The following is a 16,460-nucleotide window of genomic DNA, read 5'->3' on the forward strand; positions in this document are numbered from 1 at the left end:
GCCAGGCTGAGAAATGAGTGGCTTGAGTGCTTAAGTTGAAAGTTTGTCTAGTTCCAAGGGAAAAATTGAAGAGGAGACTTTGTGAAGCCGGGAATAGTTTTACCCTAGGTAACCGGCGCTGCCCGGTGTGCAAAACCGGGAAAATACGGTATTTATAGCAGGGAAATGAAAGAGATAGAAATTAGCCCAAAATGGCCAATAAACTACTAATTTCTGGGCTGAAACTACTCCTCCAGGGACAGACAGGCTGCTCAAAGCTCCCCTCTCTCACAGGTGAACAGAGAACTTCCTTCTATCCAAGTAAGGTATGGGCAAACACAGAGATTTGTAACACAGCCCTGAATTCAGCACTAACCTGAAAACTGGACTATACTAGCTTAGAAAGGCGGGAAACAAGCATATATATAATCAAACACTTTAAATCAAATGTAATTGTATACTCCTACCTAGATCTCAATATATCTAGTTCCACCTAGTTCGTTCCCTCTTTCTTCTTCTCTCCCTCTCTCCTCTTCTCTCTCTATCTCTCCCTTCCTCCTCCTCCTGAATAAATTTTTTTTCCTTTAAAGTGCTATGCTTTTACTCTCACCTAAATTTTTTTTTTTTTTTTTAAGGTGGTCTCCTGGACTCAACCACAATTTGAACATTAGTTATCTGTTCTTTTTGACACCTCTCCTTTAATTTCTTTGCTTCTTATTCATTTCCCCCCATGCCCCTGCTCTTGCATTCAAACTCTATCTATAATTTCCTTTCCTACTTTACTAACATTCACAGTTGCACTAATATATCTTTTTCTTATGTATAGTGCCCAATGCACCTCATTCTTGTTTGGAAATTGTTAAAGTATTATGCTATTAGAACAGAGTGTGTTTTGTGTGTATTAGTTTAGATCTGTTCTGCTGTGTTTGGCCTCCACTGAAAACGGGCCCAGTGGACTACAGTTATCAAACTGGAAATAAATAATAAATAAAAAATATATATATATATATATATATATATATATATATATAAACAATAGATAACGAACAAAGTGATTTAAACAAGTTACCCAATTAACCAGAAAAAAAGCTCAAAACTGGACCCTGTTCCAGCAGTCTTCAATCAGACAAGTTCTAATTGCACACCCCTGCTTACTAGGGTGCAGGGGAACCTTCTCCAAAAAAGATGGCCTGGATCAGTGCTCAAGTTATACAAACAAAGCTAGATTCAGCAGGCCTGAGTCTGGTCTATGCTACAGCAACAAGCCGCACCAATTTCAGAAAGCAACAGTTCAAATAAGCAGGTACAATAAGCCTGTGACCAGATATTCCCAGCTCAGAAGGGAAGATTCCAGCCTCTCCTCCCACAAGAGTGCAGACCACAAACCTTCTTAATGTAGCATAACTGGCCTGAAGCCCAAGTGCTTAAACCAGAACTAATACACTTTTAGAATAGCAGACACTGGGCCTTCTATCAGCAATTCCCAGCTTAGAGGGATGTAAGCTACCTGTCCTGCGACAACAGTGCAGACTACAAACCTTCTTAATATAAAACAGCCTGTATGAAGCCCAAGTGCTTAAACCGAAATACATAGAATAATAGTTACAAATTTATCAGGCTACTACCAAGCAGTAATAAATGCAGCAGAATAAATAAAATTGATTACTTTTAAGAAAAGCAAAATATAGTAGGAGGGAAAAGAAATACAGTAAAAGCAAATGAAAATTCTTTGGGGGCCATCTCAAATCAACTCTATGTATTAAGCAGAGTGAACACTAGACTCAGAATATGATCTCACTGTACTTGGCTAAGTGAGCAAATGAGATGGACCTAGGAGGAGTGTTCTAATACAGACTTACAGGAGGGTGGGCAATTCCAGAGCCAGCAACACTAATACCAACACAAGAACAGGGAGGGAGGGTGGTAAACTAACTGCAGAGAGAAACAGAACACACTGTTCAGAAGCACACAATTAGGCAGTGGTGACTGTTGACTTCAAATCAAAGGGGGGCTGCAGGAGACAGCTGAATGGGTGGGGTCTATGGGAATGGGTGTGGCCAACTAGAAAGGGGAGGAGTTATGCTCAAAATCTACAAAAACTGTAACTTTAATTAAATACGCTACCCTGGGTGCCAAACCATCATTATGAGAGTCCAATCAAGAAAAAAGGAAAGTGTAGAAGAAAAAAATATTTCAATCCATTGGCTGCATGGCAGCTTACTTAATATCTAAATGGAAACAAAAAGGTTGTGAGGCATGAACAAATAAATTACTTTTTAAATACATTGTGGAATGCTAGTCAAAATCAAGTATAAGAAAAAAGGCAGCACTCAACTCAAACAACTTCTCCTTACACCCAAGTTCTAATTATAATTTATATTCAGCTTTATTAAAGTACCAAGTAACATGCTGAAAGTAGCAATCTCTGTGATACCCCCACTTGTAAAAATGTTTCTTATCCAAAAAAGTCCTGCTGCCTGACAACAACTATCTACTTGTTTCATTGGGAAAACATGATCAAAGTAAAAAATAAAAAGCAAACAGGAAACAAGCTCAACATACATTGCTTAAAGGATTACTGCACAGGATATGGACCACACATGATAGATTGGCATTCTGTTTAGTTTGCAGGTAAAGCCTGTAATGATCTCTTAAAATAATGTAATCCTGTCCTTTATTACAAATACTGTCATATGCATTTCAATATCCAAGGCTTATATATTATCTAGTTATGTAAGTATTCTCTGCATGGCAACAACAGAAAGACATTCAATGTTGGCAATTCGTTAACAGAATGCTTATTAAAACTTACTTGCATCTTACAAACTCAGACAAGCTTACCTGATGGTCGTTAAAGCATTTCTACTTAAACACAGAGCAACAGGCACTTTCTGAATAATAATAAGCATAAATCAACAGTATAAAAATATGACTGAAACCAGAACATTCTGCAAAATCAAGTAGAGATGAAAAGCCATTGTAGTACTTGTGTCTACCTTGGATGGGGGGATAGTCTGCACATTTACACTGCATAACTGCTCCTTGCCTTGCTTGGACACCTCCAGAGTCACTACATGGGGGAGTTGGGTGCAACAAGTATGTCACAATTTGAAATGCCTCTGGCTGACTGCGATGGCCCTGACACATTTGTCATAACTCTCAACCTCAGAGCAAGAAATCTGAACAAAGTCATACATAGAAGTGGGACAAAGGCCTAAAAATAAGAACAATTTTTAAATATTGCTTTTATAAACTTAGAAAGATAATAGAATAGTAGGTCTTGCATTAGTATAAATTTTCTGAAGGGTATGAAATCTGAAACTGAAATGTCTATCATTATTTTCTAACTTCAGTCTTTAATGATTTGCTACTAATTTGCCAAAAAACACAATGTTATGAAAAATGGACCAAAAATGTGATTCAGAAATATAAAATAGCCACACAATACAGCTGGGAACCTGTTAAAGAAGGGACACTTTTTAATATTAGTACTGCTAACTTGAGCAGCTGACAAAATAAAAGAATCTACATGCATTTCTGAAATAAAAGCAACCTATAACTGATTATTATAGTTATTTATTAATTGTAAACCTTCCATGTTTTCTTCCAAAATTGCCATTTTGCGGATGGATTATTAGAGGAAGAGCAACATTTTGAGCCAAAATCGGGGACAGTTGGGAGGTTTGGATATGCCTAATTCTATAAAGCAATTTATTTCCATGTACCTCTCAACCTGTTAATGCAGAAAATCTGGACAAGGCAAAATATATGGGGGAACATATAAACAGTACTAAAAATTGCTCTTGTATAAACTGAGACAGTTGATAGAATAACAGGTCTTGCTTTAGCATGCATTTTTCTGAATGTTATGAAGTCTGAAACTCAGAGTCTGTCATTATTTAGTGACTTAATTCCTAAATGATTTGACAGAAAACCACAAATTTTATGAGGAACAAACCAAAAATAAGAAGCAAAAATCTCTTCATTCTGCAAAAATCTGGGCAGTTGAGAGGTATAGTTCAGCCGGGGCTGTCTGAGTTTGCTGCTCTTCCCCCCTCACAAAATCATGGTCGAATGGAGCTTCCCCCCTACAGCCATTCCAATGAACCATTACATGGCTATTTCACCCCATTTACCATAAACACTAACCAGGAAAAGCCGAAAAACAAAAACCATAAACACTAATGTACATACTGCTTTACTTCTGCGATGATTTGGACTTCATTTGAAAGTTTCATTTTGCATTTTACAGCGCAAACACTAATAGATATCATATCTGCTAAACAAAGTAATGCAGTCTCACAATGAAAACAGACTTAGCATTAAAACTTCTCTGCCCTTGAAAACTCACATTCACTGAAACAGCATTGAAACCCACATTCAAAGAAAATACATTTTGCCAGTGGCAGATTAACTTTGAGTTTGGGCTGTTTTCAAATCGCAGATCCCTTGCACACGAAACATGCACGTGCTCTTTCATACACCTTCCTGATTATATTAAATTATATTCCTTGTACAATACAGTACAGTTTTAGAGGATGTTTTAAATGTATTGTTTTGAAAATTTTCCAGTAAACAATGAAACAAAATGCATGCACCAGTAATGACAAAACTGCCCAATTCAGAACATTTCCATCATAAAAGTCTACTCAAACTTCTACAGTCCACCAGTATCAGTACATATGCACAATCTCTGAAGTAAAAGTCATCTAAATAATTCCACATTAAAGAGATATGTAACTAATGAAGAGGCTGCTGCTAGCAAACAACTTTGTATTTCATTGTTTCTTCTACAAATAAAGTGCCGGTTACCCTCGAGGAATAAATTGCCTAGCTTAGATTAAACAAATGATAAGCTAGCAATATTGCAATAGGGAATGGATGGCAAACTGATAACAGGTTCATAGTTACTAGGTATCTTCACCAAAATGGCAGCACTAAACTTTGCTAAAATCTAATCTCAGCTCTTAGCTCTTCTACTCACTCAACAACAAAATGAACTCAAAAAAAAAAGCAACAAAGAAATGGGGAAAAAGTGGGGACAAAGGTGGGAAACAAAAACATTGCTTGTATAATGCTTGAATAATTGCTGAAATAATGTTAATAAAAATGCCATACATTTCTCTGCCATTTCCAACCCCCCAGGACCCCCCAAAAAGTCCTGCAAAAAATAGTCCACTATGCTAGCTATGTTGCCAAAGCTGTTTGTTGAAGACGGAAACTTAAAACTAAACCATTACCATTTTAGTCATTTCTCTCTCCATACAGCACAGCTGTCAGCTTAGCACACAAAAACACCTGAAAAGCCAATAATATGTGGTGAATATAGCCCCAAAACATTCAGTGAATTCAGTTCTCCTGAATGAGAATAATGGGGAATACAGTCCCAAAAAGGCACAAAATTTCAAATATCCATCTTATACACTTAGAAAGTTGCTAGAATAAAAAGCTTTGTGTTACCATGCACTTTCTGAAGAATATGAAGTCTGATATTCAAAAACATTTGTTAACCAGGTGACTTGGAACAAGCTAATTTTTTTAGCAGAGGCAGAGAGGAGAAACCAGGCAGCAGACACATGTCTTTTGTAAGATGGGAGGACACTAGAGGAAACAAAAATACAGAAACCATTTTAGATTTTATGAGGAGAACAAATGAGGAAAAAAAATCTGCAATGCTTAATGGTGGTGGGGTGGTGGAATTCAGGCTCCTGCCACCTGGGCTCAAGGTACAGAGTTCAAGCCTATTCTCTACCCACCATCACAGGCATCCTGGCCCACGATGAGCACACATGTGTGCATGGAGTTCTGGTCTGCATAACACAGCAGTCAGGAAACATCCACGCATGCCTGGGGTCCGTAAATTTTTTTTTTTTTTTTTACTTTTATTTTTCAATTTTATTATTTAATTTCTTTATTCTACAGGTGGGTGGACTGCAGTCCTATAGCACGAGCCACCCCTGCAATTAGGAAACAGAAAAAAAGAAAATACAGTACTTTTAAAACTGCAAGTTTGTACTTAACAAAATATTAAATGCACTACTGCAAATTTCACTTAGCTTCAGCTTCTAATGCAGATTTTTGCAGCCAAGCAAATCTCTCAGGAGTTGAGCAGAAAATCGATAGATGAAACAATGAAATATAAAGTTGTTTGCTAGCAGCAACCTCTTCATTAGTTACAGATTTTTTTAATGTGGAAATATTTAGATGACTTTTACTTCTTCAGAGATTATGCATATTTACTGATACTGGTCGATTGTAGAAGTTTGAGTAGACTTTTATGAGGAAATGTTCTGAATTAGGCAGTTTTGTCATTATTGGTGTATGCATTTTGTTTCATTGTTTACTGGAAAAAATGTTCAAAACAATACATTTAAAACGCCCTCTAACAACTGTACTGTATTGTACAAGGAATATAATTTAATACAATCAGGACTGCGGTGGTGGTGCTGCGGTAGCGTTGTCGCCTCACAGTAAGATGTTGTCCTGTTCGATTCTCAGCTAAAGTGTCTTCTGTGTGGAGACATGCATGAATGGGCGTACCTTCGTTGAAGGTTGTGCATCAGGGCTGGCAACTCGGCACATAAAAATCAACTGCCAGTTATTAGCGGGCTGGAGTTCCACTGTGGCGACCCCTAACCAGGAAAAGTCAAAAGACACAACAACAATCAGGAAGGTGTATCAAAGAACACATGTATGTTTTATGTGCAAGGGGCCTATGATTTGAAAACAGCCCAAAGTTAATCTTTATCTGCCACTGGCAAAATGCATGTTCTTTGAATGTGGGTTTCAATGCTGTTTCAATAAATGTGAGTTTCAAGGGCAGAGAAGTTTTAATGCTAAGTCTGTTTTCATTGTGAGACTGAATTGCTTTGTTTAGCAGATGTCTTAGTGTCTGTGCTGTAAAATGCAAAATGAAACTTTTCAATGAAGTCCCCATCATCGTAGAAGTAAAGCAGTATGCATATTAGTGTTTGTGGTAAATGGGGTGAAATAGCCAAGTAATGGTTCATTGCAATGGCTGCTGGGGGGGCTCCATTCGACCTTGATTTTGTGAGGGGAAAGGGAGGCAAACTCAAAGATAGGCCTGGCTGAATTATACATCTCAACTGTCCAGATTTTCACAGAATGAATAGATTTTTGCTTTTTATTTTTGGTTTGTTCCTCATAATATTTGTGGTTTTCTGGCAAATCATTTAGGAATTAAGTCACTAAATAATGACAGACACTGAGTTTCAGACTAAATAACCTTCAGAAAAATGCATACTAAAGCAAGACCTGTTATATTCTATCAACTGTCTCAGTTTATACAAGACCAATTTGTAGTACTGTTTATATGTTCCCCCAATATATTTGGCCTTGTCCAGATTTCCTACATTAACAGGTTGAGAGGTACGTGCAAATAAATTGCTTTATAGAATTAGGCATATCCAAACCTCTAAACTGTCCCCGATTTTGGCTCAAAATGTTGTTCTTCCCCTAATAATCCCACCGCATGATATCAATTTTGGAAGAAAACATGGAGGGTTTATAATTGATAAATAACTGTAATAATCAGAGTTATAGATTACCTTTATTTCAGAAATGCATCTAGATTATTTTATTTTGGCAGCTGCTAAAGTTAGCATTATTAATATTACAAAAGTGTCCCTTCTTTGACAGGTTCCCAGCTGTATTGTGTGGCTATTTTATATTTTTGCATCACATTTTTGGTCCATTTTTCATAAAATGCTGGGTTTTTTGGCAAATTAGTGACAAATCATTAAAGAATGAAGTTAGAAAATAACGACAGACATTTGAGTTTCAGAATTCATACCCTTCAGAAAATTCATACTAATGCAAGACCTACTATTCTATTATCTTTCTAAGTTTATAAGAGCAATATTTAAAAATTGTCCCTATTTTGGGCCTTTGCCCCACTTCTATGTATTGCTTTGTCTAGATGTCTTGCTCTGAGTTTCAAAGGTATGACAAATTTGTCAGGACCATCACAGTCAGACAGAAATATTTCAAATTGTGACATACGTGTTGCACCACACTCCCCCATGTAGTGACTCTGGAGGTGTCAAAGCAAGGCAAGGAGCAGTTATGCAGTGTAAATGTGCAAAGTATCCCCCCCATCCAAGGTAGACACAAGTACTACAGTGGCTTTTCATCTGTCCTTGATTTTTCAGAATGTTCTGGTTTCTAGTCATATTTTTATACTGTTGATTTATGCTTATTATTATTCAGAAAGTGCCTGTTGCTCTGTGTTTAAGTAGCAATGCTTTAATGACCATCAAGTAAATTTGTCTGAGATTGTAAGACGTAAGTAAGCTTTAATAAGCATACTCTTAAAGAATTGCCAACATTGAAAACCTTTCTGTTGTTGCCATGCAGAGAATACTTACATAACTAGATAACATATAAGCCTTGGGTATTGAAATGCATATGACAGTATTTGTAATAAAAGACAGGATTACATTATTTTAAGAAGCTCATTACATTTGTTGGAGACTTGCAGTCATCTTTGCGGGGTTTACCTATAAACTAAACAGAATGCGAATTTATCATGTGTGGTCCATAACCTGTGCAGTAATCCTTTAAGCAATGTATCTTGAGCTTGTTTACTTTGATCATGTTTTCCCCATGAAACAAGTAGACAGTTGTTGTCAGGCAACAGGTACTTTTTGGATAAGAAATTTTTTTACAAGTGGGGGTATCACAGAGATTGCTACTTTCAGCATGTTACTTGGCACTTTAATAAAGTTGAATATAAATTATAATTAGAACTGCAGTGCAAGGAGAAGTGGTTTGAGTTTAGTGCTGCTTGTTTTTTATACTTGATTTTGACTGGCATTCCAGTAATGTATTTAAAAAGTAATTTATTTTTTCATGCCTCACAACCTTTTTGTTTCCATCTAGATATTAAGTAAGCTGTCATGCAGCCAATGCATTGAAATATTTTTTTTCTTCTACACTTCATTTTGTCTTGATTGGACTCTCATAATGATGGTTTGACACCCAGGGCAGTGTATTTAATTAAAGTTGCATTTTTTTGTGGTTTTGAGTGTAGCTCCACCCCTTTCTAGTTGGTCACACCCTTCCCATTGACCCCGCCCATTCAGCTGTCTCCTGCAGCCCCCTTTGATTTGAAGTCACCAGCCGCCACTGGTAGTGACAGGTCTGCTATTGGAGTTAGTGGCACTTATTTTGACCTTTTGGGTCCTATCAGTAAGCCAGTTGGCCACCCACATGATAACATAGGGACTGACACAAAGTTCTGTCAGTTTTTTGATGATGCCCAAGTGGGGAATTGTGTCAAAGGCTTTGGCCTAGTCAAGTTAAGCTGTGTGTACTGACTTTCCCTCATCCAGTGCCTTAGTGACAGTCTCAAAGAGGTCAACCAGGTTCAACAAGGCAAGCTCTGTCCTTGACAAATCCAACCTAGGTGGGGGCCAAGTGCTTGGAGATTGCCTATGTCCTTGCTTATGAGGTGTATAATAATAATATGCTCCATAACCTTACAAATCAGACTTGTTAAGCTAATAGGGTGATAGTTTCCAGGGCCAGTAGTGGCGGCACCTTTGTGCAAAGGGATGACAATGGCAGTTCTCCACTCTTCTGGAATGAAGCCTGTATTTTGGCTATGGTTAAGTTGGATGCTCAATGGCAGGGCTAGTTCTCACTGGAGATGTTGCAGAATACAGCCTGAGCTGCTATCAGGTCCCATGGTAGCTGTATCATTTGAATTGGCTAGGGATCTTAACACTTGATCTACAAAGATGTGTGGTGCCGGTCAAGTATCATGGATGTGGAATGTGGCTTTGAGGGGGTTTGTGTTGGACCTATCTGCTAGCAGGTTGGTTAAGTCAACAGAATCAGTGTAAGTGGAACCGTTAAGAAATAATTCAGAACAGACCTGACCTTTGCCATGGAGGTTTCTGACATAACTGAAAAAGGCTTTGCAGTTAGCCTTTCAGAGGCTAGCTTCAATTCATAATTGGCTTTGGGGGATTTCACTAGTGATTGTCTTTGTATGTTGAGCCTAAGCAGGGAGTTTTTCCAATTGAGAATTTGTGCCTTTTTCCCATTGGACAACAGTTGCTTCCTTTTGTTGTATAGCCTGTTCATAGAGGATATCCACCACATAGGTTTGTGTCTCCTTGAGTAGCAGGTTTTAGTCATGTTGGGTATGGCTGAGTCCATGCAGGTGTACCGGAATAACTGTATACAACACCGGCATACTGTTCTGCATATCTGTCTGCATCCTCTGGGGGGGGGGGTGATGTGTAGCTACTGATACCTTCTCATTGAAGGTTGTAGTCATTTTTGAGATGTAGAAGTCAGAAGAACGAACCTGTTTAGCAGGTTGTCCATCATTGCAGCCCTACATCTGCTGTGGTCCTCAGACAGTTTGTGTTGCAATATTATTATAAGGCTACATGTGGGCCATAGCTGTCAAACCGTCACAGACTGACATCTGGACAGGCTCATATAGAACAGTCAGATACAGGCCCACACATGGGGACAGGGTGTTAATATATGTAGACAGGTGAGAGAATGTTTTGGTATTAGCTTGTTTTTGTTATGGGTATGTTGTCTGCTTCTCCACTATCTGCCATTGATGCTTTAACATCAACCCTTATTGTTTTGCAAGTAGTTTGACAGGCAAATGCAATGTTATGACAAGCAGAACAGATATACGAGGCATACTTGTGGTCCTTCAGTGACACCCTGCCATTCTAGGGGTATGGCTGGTGCCCAGTGACTTGTTGTCAGTACTGACACAGTAAGGAGGCAACCATTTATAACCTGGCACTACACTGACTTTTAGAAACCTGCTGTCCTACTAGGTACTGTGTAGGTTACTTCCAGCTGTATGCTGTCCAGATGTATGTCTCCCATACCTCTTAACTGTACATAATTTCACAGAATGTCCAGATTTTTGCCTCATATTTTTTGTCCATTTTTCATAAAATTGTGGTTCTCTTTCAAATCAGAGGTATGGTGTCTCCCTGTCAATAAATGGTCAATCTTTCCTGCAGTAATGCATATTGACTTCTGGACTACTTATACCATAGGTGTAGCTGACATGCAAAAAGTTTGCACGGATAGTCTTGAAACATGGACCCTGTCAACCACAGTACTGCACTTACACCACTAAGCCACAACAGTCAACAGTAAGTACTACCTATTTCCTGAAAATACCAAGCATGCATATACAGAGTTAATTGACTCCTGCATATTGTGGATATGCTACAAGTTAGCAAATTGATTGGGACAGACCTGGGAATGTGTGCTCTGCTGCTATTACCCTACAAACATAAATGTTCCTGCATTTCTATGAGAAGACGGGTGTGTTGGAAGGAGGGGGCTTACCTCTCAACTGTACACATTTCCACAGACTGTGCAGATGTTTGCTTGACATTTTGTTTCCATTTAGCATAGTATTGTGCTTGTCTTGAACAATACTGGCATATCAATAGAGACCAAAGGTTAGACAGTTAGGACAGACATTTGAGTTTCAGACTTCTTACCCTTCAGAGACTTAAGGCAACTGCAAGACCTGCTGTGATATCAATGTGTAAGTTTGTAAGTGTTATATTTCATCATTGCCCCTATTTGTGGGCCTTTGCCCCACATTTCTTTCTGGCTTTGTACAGCTGACTTGCAGTGTGAGGCTGAGAGGTATGTATGGGACTCCAACATTGACATCCATGCATGTGACCTATGACCCCACAGTTTGTTAGTTCCCCACATATACTGCAATGAGTTTTATCACCTAGGGGACTACTGTATATTCTGGGTAAGCCAGCATTTGGCAGAAATTTCTTGTTGTCCCACATAGTTGTCAGTTGTCTGCTGCTATCCCTGTAGGCCACCCCATTCCCTTGCATACATGCAGCAATACCATAGATATGCTAGCACAACATCATACAGTGTTAAGTTGTTAAGACAAATGATTTACCTTGTGCCTGCATCATTTGTGAGGACAGTGCTTGAGGGCTGCCTGTGTCAGATGCATGCAGTACACAGCCTATACATGGTAACATACAGGTAATGTAATGTGTGTGACATCCTTTTTACTGTGTGTGCAAGTCAAAGAGAGGTGTCAGTCCCTGGGTACCTAGGGTGTCAGTGTATGTGCTATAAGTTGCCTCTTTGCCAAGGCCAGGGCATACTGGGCATGTCTACATCTGTCTACACGGAGAGGCTCAGGGAGGTTCCTCCTCTGAGTCCCCCTGTGCCTGTGTGGACCTTGGCAATGGTGGGGGTCTGTGTCCCCCTTCCCTGTGCTGTTCCTGCTGCAGCTGTTTCCACAGGATCATATTGTGTAGCATGGCAGATACTATGAACATGTGTGCACATGTGGCTGGAGAGTACTGCAGGGCTCCTCTGGATATGTCAAGGAGTAGAGCCATGACTTGAGCAGCCCAAACACACACTATATGATGTTTCTAGTTTGTGCATGTGCCTCATTATGGCATTCTTCAGTGTGTGTGTGTGTGTGTGTGTGTGTGTGTGTGTGTGTGTGTGCATTTATGATGGGTGTCATAGTCCACGGTTCCAGTGGGTAACCAGCATCCCCCACGAGATGGCCATATGGGATGTCCTCCCTGGCAAATGCCTGGTACAGCTGTGAGGTGTGCCAGATGTGGGAGTCATGATAACTGCCAGGGCTGCCAGCTAACACATTGATGATAATGCCCTGGGCATTGCACATGACCTGGCAGTTGGATTGAAAGCCCTTCTGGTTGACATAGACTCTACCCTCTTCATCAGGTGGTGCTTTGATGTGGACATGGATGCAGTATATGGCACCCAGTACCTCTAGGTTGTTTTGCTACATGGTGGAAGAGATGCATATCACTTCCTCTCCTCAGGGGTGGTTGGTTAATAAATGTGCTCACTGGCATGTGATAGCATGGCATCCAGGAACTGGTGGAGTACCCTGGATGCAGATGCCTGTGAGAACCCATGATGTCCCTAGTAGGTCTTTTGGAAAGTACCTGTAGCTAGTGTTCTTAAGGCTACACATACCTTTGTTTCGATTCCCGTGGGTTCCCCTCTGTTGGGTCTGGGTCTGAGGTGAGTCCAGCACAGCTCGGTGAGTTGCTGAAGTATGTCCCTCTCCAACCTGTAGCTCTCTACTATCTCCAGCTCATGTAGCCCTTGAAAGGTTACCCTGGGTCTGAATACTCTTCTCCTCCTCGGTCTGGGCCATTTGTCAGCATCATCCTAATCACTGCCCTCAGTCTGTAGAACATATAGATGTAGCAAACAGCAGCAGCCCCTATCATTTTGTCAGTTAAAATTCCCAAGTGTACTCCAATGGTGCAGAGTTTGTGGGAAAACCAGACTGAGAGGTGTTTGCATACTTTATACTGGTGTGATGTAGATGCTGCCTTTGTGATTGGCTGACTATGATCCATTCCAGCTTCCAGCTATATTATTGATGGCTTTGAATTGGCCACTGTGAGTGGCAGAGGCCCTATTAATGAATTGTACTTGATTGCCTTTATTCTGCTATTATTCTGCAATTTCTACTTTTTTTTTTTTTTAATAATATTGTCTCCCCTTTTAAGCCCCATGGTCACCTGAAAGCTCTATGACTGATGGCTTTGAATGGGCCACTGTGAGTGCCAGAAGCCTTATTGCTTATTTGTAGTTGATTGCCTTTCTTCTGCTATTTCCCATTTTTTTCCATTTCCTCCCCTTTTCAGCCCCGCAGTGTGCCACACAAACTGTTTCAGCTAGTGTAAACATTGCTGAGCAGAAAGGGCCCTCCCCTCGACATGAACACACTCATCATTTCTTGAACCAGCTAACTCAGATAAGAACAGTAAACCAAGGGGGTGTGTCTGAGGCTGCTTAGCTGTGCTTATCTGAGTGCAAATAGATGCCGCGGATCTCCAATTTGCTTACACCAAGCATGACACACCCCCTTTTCATGTCAGCTGCTTCTTTTGCTTACACCACCACATTATAGCTCTTACACAGTTAGGTACCTGCGGCCATGGTCTCCCATTTTGCTATTCAATACATTTAGATGATTTACATATCCATACAGGCTTATACCCTAGCTCACCACTACACCGGAGCCTATGTCCTTAGCATCCACTGTTATCTGTCATTATTATGAGTCTGCATGCTGCCCGGTATAATGGCAAAATTAATGTTTCTCATCTAATTGCCTTTTTATTAATTTTTTTCATTTTCTGCACAATCGCATTTGCATGCTGCTGCGCTCCACTTAAACAGCCTCATATATATATATATATATATATATATATATATATATATATATAAACAAATAATTTAAATTTTTGCAATTTTGAAACACTCTGGCATGCCAATGGCCATACGTTTGGCCATTGGCATGCCTAATGAACATAATACATGCTTTACTTTAAGCTGTCATACCCCATTTTTATTTTTGCAGAAATGTATGCAGTTCTTAACAACATACATTTCTGCTGCAAACACGGCTCCAACACGGATGTCTGTCTGCTTCCTGTATCTAAAATTCAGCTAATTTGCATAATTTTCACCAGCAAATGAGGTGATTTGCATTATTCCATTGTGTCCGTGCCAGAATAGTGCTGGGAGGCTTGTGCACACCGCCAGCCTTGTTTATTGGATCGCACAGGCTCCGAACTCCATGTTTGAGCCATGCCACTATGCCAACCATGTCGGCTTCATTGAATCCCGGCCTCTGACTATCTGTGTTTTTTAGGATATTCTGGGGTACAAGGTTCCACTGTTTGGCTACTTTATAGGAGAACAGAGAGTCACCAAAGTAATTATAGGACTTTGTTACCTTGAGTATAAGTTTATCAGATGATCTAAGGGTCCTGGGTTGGTATTTAGTTGCACTAGGTTTCAGAGTGCAAGGCAGTTTTCAGGTTTGTGGATAATGGAGTGGGCAGCAGTGAGCTGATTGAGTGATAACATATTGGGAAATTCAAGCCAGTGTAATTTTTGAAGAGCAAGGCAATTATGGGTCCTGTTGGTTATATCAGCAGCAAATTTTGCAATTTTATTTTAGCAGGAATCAACTAAATGTTAATCAGACATGCGCAGGTTAGTGAAAATTTGAGAACAGTACAGGAGAGTAGATAGGAGGTGGGATCTGACTGTGGCTAGTCTGATATTTTGAGTGAGGTAAGGTTTGGCCCTATGTGGAGCACCAAGTTTGATGTGAACTTTTTTAATTGCGAGTGATATGTGTTTATCGAATGTTATGTTATAGGTGTGTATCGATATGTGGGTATCAGGTCAATCTGATCAATGAATAAAATAAATCTGATTCAGAAACCTTCTGCTCTTATAGTTATGTAAATACCAATGTGCATTTGTAGGTTTTGTAAGCAAATCTGGTAGCTGCTAATGCTGGGCACTGACTCATACTTCTAACTGCTGCCAAAAGGCAGGACATTGGTGAACTGACAATCCTCCAAAATGTCTATGTATATAATATGACATATGTATTTGTGTTTACATATTTGTGTGTGTGTGTGTGTGTGTGTGTGTGTGTGTGTGTGTGTGTGTGTGTGTGTGTGTGTGTGTGTGTGTGTGTGTGTGTGGGTCCTGTTATAGATTGGCACTGTATCCATGATTTGTTTGTCTACCTTGTACCCACTGCTTGCTATGAGGGGTTCCTTCTCCCTCTTAACACTGAGCTGGTTAAATTAAATATCAGAGAATGACTGAATAAAACAGTAAAGTAGTGTTTCTGGACTGTACAAAATTGTAAAGCAGTAGTGTTGTACTTATATACGTAGAAGCTGTAGCAGTATTGTTCTTTAAGAGGTAAACAACAAACTGATGAAAAAGTAAAAAACAAGGTATCCAACAATAGAGGCGAGACTCAAAAGCAATACTAAAGTTATTTAATGAAGCACTTTTCGTTGTCGTATTTACGGCAACTTCTTCAGAATAAGAAGCTGCCGTAAATATGACAACGAAAAGCACTTCATTAAATAACTTTAGTATTGCTTTCGAGTCTTGCCTCTATTGTTGGATACTTTGTTCTTTAAGAGTACATCAATGTGTGCTTAAAGTACCATCTTAAAAATATTGGAAAAAATTTCACAGTGGAATGTGATGCACTGTTAAATGTCTTCTTTTATTAAGCAGCACAAAAGTGAAACAGCTGTGATCAATACAGAAACATGTAATGGCAAACATTTGGTTGATAAGATATGTATACAAGCATCAAGAGTGTAGTATCTTGGGGAATTAAATGTATTCTGTGGTACGGTTATCTCAGACTTAATATAATTAAGTAACGTAGGTCTGGAGAAGGCCCTTGCTGTTTGCAACATTCTTGCTTGATAACTGTATCACTTAGTGTTTAATGCAACTTCAAAACAATACAAAATAACAGTTGTTTTAAATTTAAAACATAATAAATTAGTACTTTCTAAATTCTGCAGTACCATACCTCTCAACCTCTTAGCACAAGAAATCTGGTCAAAGACTAGCATAATGGGAGGGCA

The sequence above is a fragment of the Protopterus annectens genome, chromosome 4.part1 (genome assembly GCF_019279795.1).
Source record: "Protopterus annectens isolate FY-2018-M chromosome 4.part1, PAN1.0, whole genome shotgun sequence".
Lineage (NCBI taxonomy): Eukaryota > Metazoa > Chordata > Ceratodontiformes > Protopteridae > Protopterus > Protopterus annectens.